This window comes from Phaethon lepturus, unplaced genomic scaffold (assembly GCF_000687285.1).
Source record: "Phaethon lepturus isolate BGI_N335 unplaced genomic scaffold, ASM68728v1 scaffold7354, whole genome shotgun sequence".
NCBI classification, from domain to species: domain Eukaryota; kingdom Metazoa; phylum Chordata; class Aves; order Phaethontiformes; family Phaethontidae; genus Phaethon; species Phaethon lepturus.
In genome coordinates, this window is record NW_010536980.1 from 39,974 (window position 1) to 47,877 (window position 7,904).

Below are 7,904 nucleotides of genomic sequence, written 5' to 3' on the forward strand. Positions count from 1 at the left end.
GGCAGGCTGACCAGAGAGGTTGTGGAGTCTCCTTCTCTGGAGACCTTCAAAAGCCGACTGGACACGTTCCTGTGCAACCTGCCCTGAGTGATCCTGCTTTGGTAGGGGGGGTTGGACCAGATGATCTTCAGAGGTTCCTTCCAACTCCTACCATTCTGTGATTTTGTGATTCTGTGATTAATGACCTGGACAAGTTTGCTGATGATACAAAACTGGGAAGACTGGCTGATACACCAGAGGGTTGTGTCACACTTTGACTAGGTGGAGAGGAACCTCATGGAGTTCAACGAGGGGAAATCCAAAGTCTTGCATCTGGAGAGGAACAACCCCATACAATAGTAGTTTGAGGCCAACCATCTAGAAACTCTGCAGAGAAGAATCTTGGGGTCAGGCAAGCTCATTGTGAGCCAGCAATGTGCCCTTGTGGCAAAGAAGGCCCACAGCTTCCTGCATTGTACTGGGAAAAGCCTTGCCAGTAGGTCAAGGGAGGTGATCCTTTCCCCCTACTCAGCACTAGTGAGATCCCACCTGGAGTGCTGGGCCCAGTTCTGGGCTCCCCAGTACAAGAAAGATAGGGACTTGCTGAAGCAAAACTAGGGCAGGTCAAAGAATGATTCAATACCTGAAGCATCCTTCATATGAGAAGTGGCTGAGAGACCTGGGACTGTTCAACCTGGAGAAGAAAATGCTCAGGGGCATCTTATCAAAGTGTATAAATACCTGATGAGGGGAACAAAGAAGAGGCATCCAGGCTCTTCTCAGTAGTACGCACCAACAGGACGAGGCAATGGGCACAAATTAAAACACACAACATTCCATCTGAACACAAAAAACCACCTTTTTACTGTGAGTGCAGTCAAATACTGGAACAAGTTGCCTTTAGAGCTTGTGTAGTCTCCATCTGTGGAGATATTCAAAACACTACTTTACAGGGTTCTGGGCAACCAGTACTAGGTGACCTTGATCGAGCAGGGGAGTTGGACAAGATGATCTCAGGAGGTCCTTTCCAGTCTAAACAATTCAGTGACATTTAAGTGCAATGAAAAAAAAAAAAAAGTAGAAATATTTAACTCTCGACCCCTGCTTTACTTTTATATGGACTCATGAAAACTAAACATGACCCATTTCCTCTATCAAAGAGGACTTTTGACTATTCAAGACATGACTATTCTGGCACATTCATACTTTCCACACCTAAAATCTCCTTTGCTGATCATATTCAGAAGTTACTTGCAACTTCTTGTGAAGGGAGAACAACAAGAACAGATGAATTATAAATCTGTTTTACAGATTATTCTATGGATCTTTCTCAAGTATTATAAGAGTTTAAGCCTCTGAAAATGTGGGGAGAGAAACTAAGCAGGTGGTCCTCTCTTTCAGATACATTAAGGAAAAGAATAAGAAAGACTATTTCTTTCAGAAGATGGCAAGGCACAGAATGGCTGCCTCTCGGAACACAAAGCTCTAAAGAGCACCTTTGGCGGTGACAGAAAACTCCCTCTGTGTAAATATCCCATCAATGCAGCCTCTGCATTTCTAAAAGAACTGTAAATATCTCCCTCATGGACAATGAAAAAAAAGTGTAACCTGATCAAAATGATTGGATATAAACATAGCGGTAGATGCAATATAAAATAGATAGATACTAGAGAATAAACCTAAGAGAAAAGAAGACATAGTTGAAAATTAAAGTAATAAGACAGCATTTTGTAACAAACTGCTTCAGTTTTGGCATCTTGTGCTTATGGCTTATGAGGCATTTTCAATGTGTTACAATTCAGATCATGTGGTCTCTTTTAAATAAAAGTTGTTCAATATCCTATATAGCTAAAATTTAACAAAGACACCCCCCAACAAGTTTTTAGTATTAGTATATTCATACTTTCACATGTTATTTTGAAAAGCTGATATGGAATATGAATCTTTAGGGTGAATTTGCCTAGCGTAATATCAGCATGAGGACAATCCAATAAATTATGGGCACATATACATGCATGCACACACAAAAATACATACTTACACACATGCATGTATTATAAATACATACACACACACATACATACACATATAAATATACATATAAAAAAGAAGACTTATGGTCTAATTATTACATGTCTGCACAGCTCTTGTAACTGTCCATAAAAAGACTCTGTTGGAAATGGGAAGCCTAATCACCCCTGTCTTTCTTTGGCCAACTGATGTGTAGTAACTTGTCAAGCTACAGAAAATGGATGGAGAACAAGAACCAGAGTCCTTCAGCTAAGAAGTCTTGTTTATTAATTGTGGTGGTGGTGGAGATGGGGGGCAGAGCAGACAATGCAAAACTAACCAGAAGATTACACTGTATAATTTCTTCAAGAAAAACTTCTTCAGAAGGTAAGTGGCTATAGAGAATCAAGTCCTCTCTGTATCACAATTTACATCAAATTTGATAGGAGATGGTATAAACATAATAGCATTGTAATCTTTCAGATGAAGTGGCAGGAAACTATGAAAATTCCTACTTTTCTCATTAAACTGTGGTTTTCTTGCTTGCCACCTGTGTTTGTGATTTAGGTCACCTTCTGAGTGCTCCACATCCACCTCCGAGAACAGAAACCAGATTGTGCCACCCAACAGAAAACAACATCAAGCTTTCTGTATTTCTCAGCTTATTGCCTCCAAGATGAAAATATCTGGCTAAAACAGAACGCAAGGGCCAATGCCCCGGCTTGCTAACAGCAGAAGTCTAGTTGCTAAAACACCTAAGCTCTCCTTATTTGACGCCTATCTACAGAAATAGTTGTGAAATCTGCAAAAAGAATGATCAGTCATAGCATCATCGGTGAACTAATGAATAGTTTTCCCAAGACAGACAGACAGAACAGCTGTGAATCAAATCCAGATCCAGCCTTTATGACAGGTTCATAATTCAAATGTTTTAAACAACTAAACTGTTCTCAGAAAGCCTATAAGTGACTTAAAGCCCTGTGGAATGACTAGAACGTATGAATTCTGCTTGCAGTTTACCAACAGGCTTATTTTCACTTGTTTAGAAGTCATATTCAATTAATAAACTGCTGCACACTGAGGCTAGAAAATGGAATTTAACTACTTAATCCCAGTACAATTTTAAACTGGCAGCTGTGCTTCCCTAAAGCAAATATTTCCACAAGTAACAACAAGTACTGCAAAAACTTCAGCAAAAGCAATCACGGGGATTTTGTGGACAAAATAACCATCAGGGAAGACCGAAGATACAAACTGTCACCTAAACAGAAGACTATTGTCTCATTTGCAGTGCTTATTCTTTGTTCAAGACTGGTAAAATTACAGAGAAATCAGCACTGACTCCCTGCTGATTTACTTATTCCATTACACTTAGCAAGCACGTGTAACAGCAAAAAATTGCCTAATTAAGTTACATAAATCTGATCTAAACCAAGATGACTTGATAATAGGTAAGTAATTTTTTAAAACTTTCTGGTCAAATTGGAATAGTCTTAAAACTCCACAAGAAATTAATCCTGTTTGGAGACATGTTAACATGAAAGTCACCTGCCCTGATGATGACAGGAGAAAAAAATCTTCCTTTGCAAAAGGCTGTAATGAGACTTTGATCGGCCTGATTCTTCTTGAAGACTGCAACATTCCTGGCTGAGTTCAATTAATTAGTCTTAAAAGTGAGGCTTTAATAAAGCACATGTATTTGTAATAATTCTCTAGTCTAGCCTGTAGCCAAGGAATAGCTCTAAATAAGAGAGAAGTAGCACTGACACCTGATAAATTATATTGACTGATTCATACCTTATGTCCTCCTGTTCAAACCTAACAAAGAAAATTCAATTATCCAAGCAGTCTAGGTTCATGACTTTGTGAAAAGATGATCAGGAGCCAAAATTCAAGTATCCTGAATAATTTTTAAATGACAGCATGAAACACTGTTTAAAGCACAGCAGGTAACAAGGATAAGCAAAGATAGTTTCAGTGTTGACACTTTCTGAAGATATTCTGCAAGTATTTGACAATATCATTGAAGTGTAAAACTTATATACTCTCAGGCCTATATACTTACAACTTATAAAAACCTTATAAACCTTCAAAACTTAGTAAAATTTAAATGGTAAAATGCAATGACAAACATCAATGCGATGCAAAGATAACATATTTAAAAAAACCCAATCAGTATGCAGATGGAGAATGTTATCTTAACATGAGAAGTTTATTTCTTGTACCTAGCCCTTCTGTTTTAAATATGTAATCCCAAAGTTCCACTAATGCGTTGTTTTTTGTCAAACCTGAATTTGTCATCAAACTCAGTTCTAACTTCCACAATTCATTTTGTTCTAATCTCAGAATATCACAGTTTAGCTTCAATAAGACAGTATAAGTGATAACATATCAACATGTACACCTCCTGACTAGAGGACATTACTGATTATCAGCATCTGTTTTATTCTGTACTAAATTCTGAATGTGCTATAGATTCCCTGTGTGTAACACTAGGATTTAGTCAATCTCCTCAGAAGAGATCATGGCCACTAAAACAGCATTTCAGACAAAATTACATCCTGCCTTCAAAAATAACTATTGTTTTAAGTTTGAGAGAGGCATAGAGAAAGCAGTGACAACTAGGAATCTAAATTCAGGTTTTCACGTGCCTTTTTCTCCTTTAAGGAATTTGTGACTTTTCTTCAGAGTTTATTCTCCCATCCCACCCACCAAAAAAAAAAAATTTAAAAAGAAAAAAAGCAAATAAATTAGTCTTTCAGACTGTTTGACTGAAATTAGAAGGGTTGTCTTTGTTTAATTATTTTCTGAACGTATTCTGGGAGCTAACCTGGTCTAACTTTGGCCATGTCAAATTCAAACGTCTTATCTAAGCTCATCGTTGCTGTTTCCTTTGTATACACCTTGGAAATAAAGTGGTACCTCTAGAGGGTGATTGTGCCCATTATATCAGATGCTTATCTTCAGATGGATCCCTCATTCCTCAGGGGTCCTAGTTGTCTTTGCAGTCTGTAATGGAGTCTAGACTTAGGTGAGATAAATTCAACCAGGAAAAATTAGGTAACTCCATACCTTGTGAAATTTTTATCCCTGGATGAGTCAGTTAGCATGTTTTAATGTAGATTTTTAATATGTTTCATAAGCACACATTAAAGCCTATGGTGATGCAATTTCTAGACTTTTAATGCTGGACTGTTCAGACATTTGCATTAAGATGTGCAACAATGCACACAGTCCCTCTCAGTTTATTTGAAATAGCTGTCCCTTTCATATTTGAGCACTATATGAAAACCCAGAGGCACAGAACAAGATGGTTTTTTCTTTCCTCTTAATCAAACATCAAATCAGAAAAGCATGAATACAGTGTGCAAATGCTACTGCTTGGTTGATTGAGGTAGAAATCTTGCCACACTCCGGAGGAGTCTAGTGGGTTTCTGGCAAGAAGTTCTCCCTCTAAGCGCAGACTGCAAAGAAAGTTTGCTTTGCTAGCGTCTGACAGTGAAACATGACTCTGTTTAACATGGCATGACTATAGTTGCACAGTGGGAGATTACAGGCAATGAGAAAATTTCTAACAAATGGCTCTCTTCTGCAAAGAACAGAGAACTGATCTTTGCAGAACACATCTTTGGTAATGAGGTACACCAAGCATGCTGTACCAGTATCAATCTTTCTATAAAAGCCAGCAAATTGCTACAGTTCAACACAGAGATAATGAAAAGAATGTTTCACGGTATCCAGGCTCTGGTCAGGTGGAAGTAAGTTATGATGTTTCCTTGCTATCTAGCCAGAAATTGTGAGGGTGTCTGCCAAAATTCATGGTTTCCCATTCTCATGAGATCCTTCCGTTCCAAAAGCTACAGCTACGCTACATGACTCTTATCCATGTGTTTTCTTCCCGTGAAATCAAGGAGCAGTAGAGGGGTGGTGTGTTGACCCACATCCAAACCTGGGAGCAGGGAAGTGCTCCTGAATCCTGCAGTTTAGAAGCAGTCAGTAAGTTTCACCACATCAGCAGATCAAAACAGTGCCGCCGCCGAATGCTCCACTCCATACAGTTCCGACATCCAGAATCAGAAAATGTCTAAGCAAACTGGCTCAAAATAAAATGTGGCTCAAGGAGACATAGCAGTAACTCTTTTCACCAGAAGCATATTGTTTAATGCAGCCACTTGGAACACCGATTGGGTTTGATCTTTCTTTACAGAATAATTAAAGACTCACTGGCCAAAAAGAGTCAAAGAATGAGCACGAATTAATGACAAAGTTAGGAGGGCACTCACTAGGAAGAATGGACAGATGTTATAACAGTTTCTGCCCTGTCAACTACTTAATACAAAATATTTAAATACCCAATAGTTTTGGGATTAGTCAGCAAAAATCCTTCTCCCAGATGAACATTTCAATTACTCTGCAACAGGGTCACTCCCATACATTGGTTCAATAATTAATTATTTCTAAATGAAGCAAAGCAGCAAGATGCAACAAATAAGGTACAACACCAGGAAATTCAGGATTCTGTTGTTCAGAAGTGAAAGAAAAATCTTCAAGCTAATCAGGCACCTGAACTCTCACCCTTATCTCTCGCACTCTGCCTGAATGCTTGGTTTAACAAAATGTAGGCACTGTTACTTCTGGCTATATTCTGTAGGAGTCAGCTTATGCAACTTATCCAACTCCAGGAGAGGACTTATGATCATGACTTCAGAGCTGAGAAAGGTGTCTCCATGCTTAATTTTCTTGCAACAATGTGATATAGGACAGATTGACTCTTGCACTGGTTTGTCCTACTAACCTGCTCCCTAAGTAGTGCAGGGATATACTCCATTCTTAAGTGCTGACATCTCAGCTGTCAGACAAGAATATATACCTAGATTCTTCTGCAGATCTACTTCTAGTTGTTGTGCTAACTCTCCAATTCTGTACTATCGGGTGGGAAAAATATCCTCTTTCTCATTTAATCTAGTGAAATTTTAAAAACGCATCACAAATGACAAAATGTTGGAAGACAGCAAAAAGCAGCACCACCGCTGCTTATTTAAGTCTTATTTAAGACGAGAAAGGTAGGTCATACACCAATCCTAGCATAGCAAAATCTTTGCTAAATGATAGTTTGAAACTTAATTTGGATGAAAAAAGGACAATAGCAGAAACACAAGAGTTGCTCCATGCCAAAATCTGCCTTGATATCCTAACCTAAAAAATAAACACTGGAGACTGTAGATTACCTGAAATGGGGATGTCATGGAGTATGAAACTAAGTCTCAACTGCAGTACCACAGGTTTTGTTTTATTATTTCATGCAGTTCAGTACTATGTATTTCCTGAAAAAACTTACTAACATTCTGCCCGCTCCGAAGAGGAATACATATCATATGACTCAATGAAGGTTTTACACAGGATGAAGGGCTTGGGGAAAGCTTCTAGCATCTTCTCACAGAAGCCACCCCTGCAGCCCGCTCCCCTCCTCGCCCCCGCTACCAAAAATTTGCCAGGTAAACCCAATACAAGCAGAGAATGCTTGACTGATTTTCACAATAGTTGGTCTGTCTGCAAAACATATTGAGAATTAGAAAGCCCAAGGAGTCAGAAACCATTCTCTCTTTCTGGCCTTAGATAAGCCAAATGCCTTCAGTTCTACATTCTGTCAGCTAACCTGGGTGTTGTGAAGATACAAAAAGCTATGCAAGTGGAAAGTAGGTGTATAAATATTAAAATATAATAATTAAAATCAGTATTTCCTTAGATTACACAACTAAAATATAATACTTGAAACACTGATAACACCACTGTGATTAAGAATGGATAACTAATGAAATTTATTAAAAAAATTAGAGTGACTGTCAGAAGTTCTCCTAGTTTTTATTTTTTATATATACATATATACATTTATTCAAAACTATGTATTACTGATA

At 38.2% G+C, this 7,904-nt stretch overlaps 1 protein-coding gene across 1 annotated transcript in view; it reads right to left on the minus strand.

Annotated features, from left to right (window-relative positions):
• The window catches only part of SEMA5A (sema domain, seven thrombospondin repeats (type 1 and type 1-like), transmembrane domain (TM) and short cytoplasmic domain, (semaphorin) 5A), a gene marked incomplete at its 5' end in the record, with an annotated part of 108,258 nt that overhangs the window by 30,394 nt on the left and 69,960 nt on the right, over positions 1-7,904 (minus strand). The gene's annotated exons all lie outside the window — the stretch shown is intronic.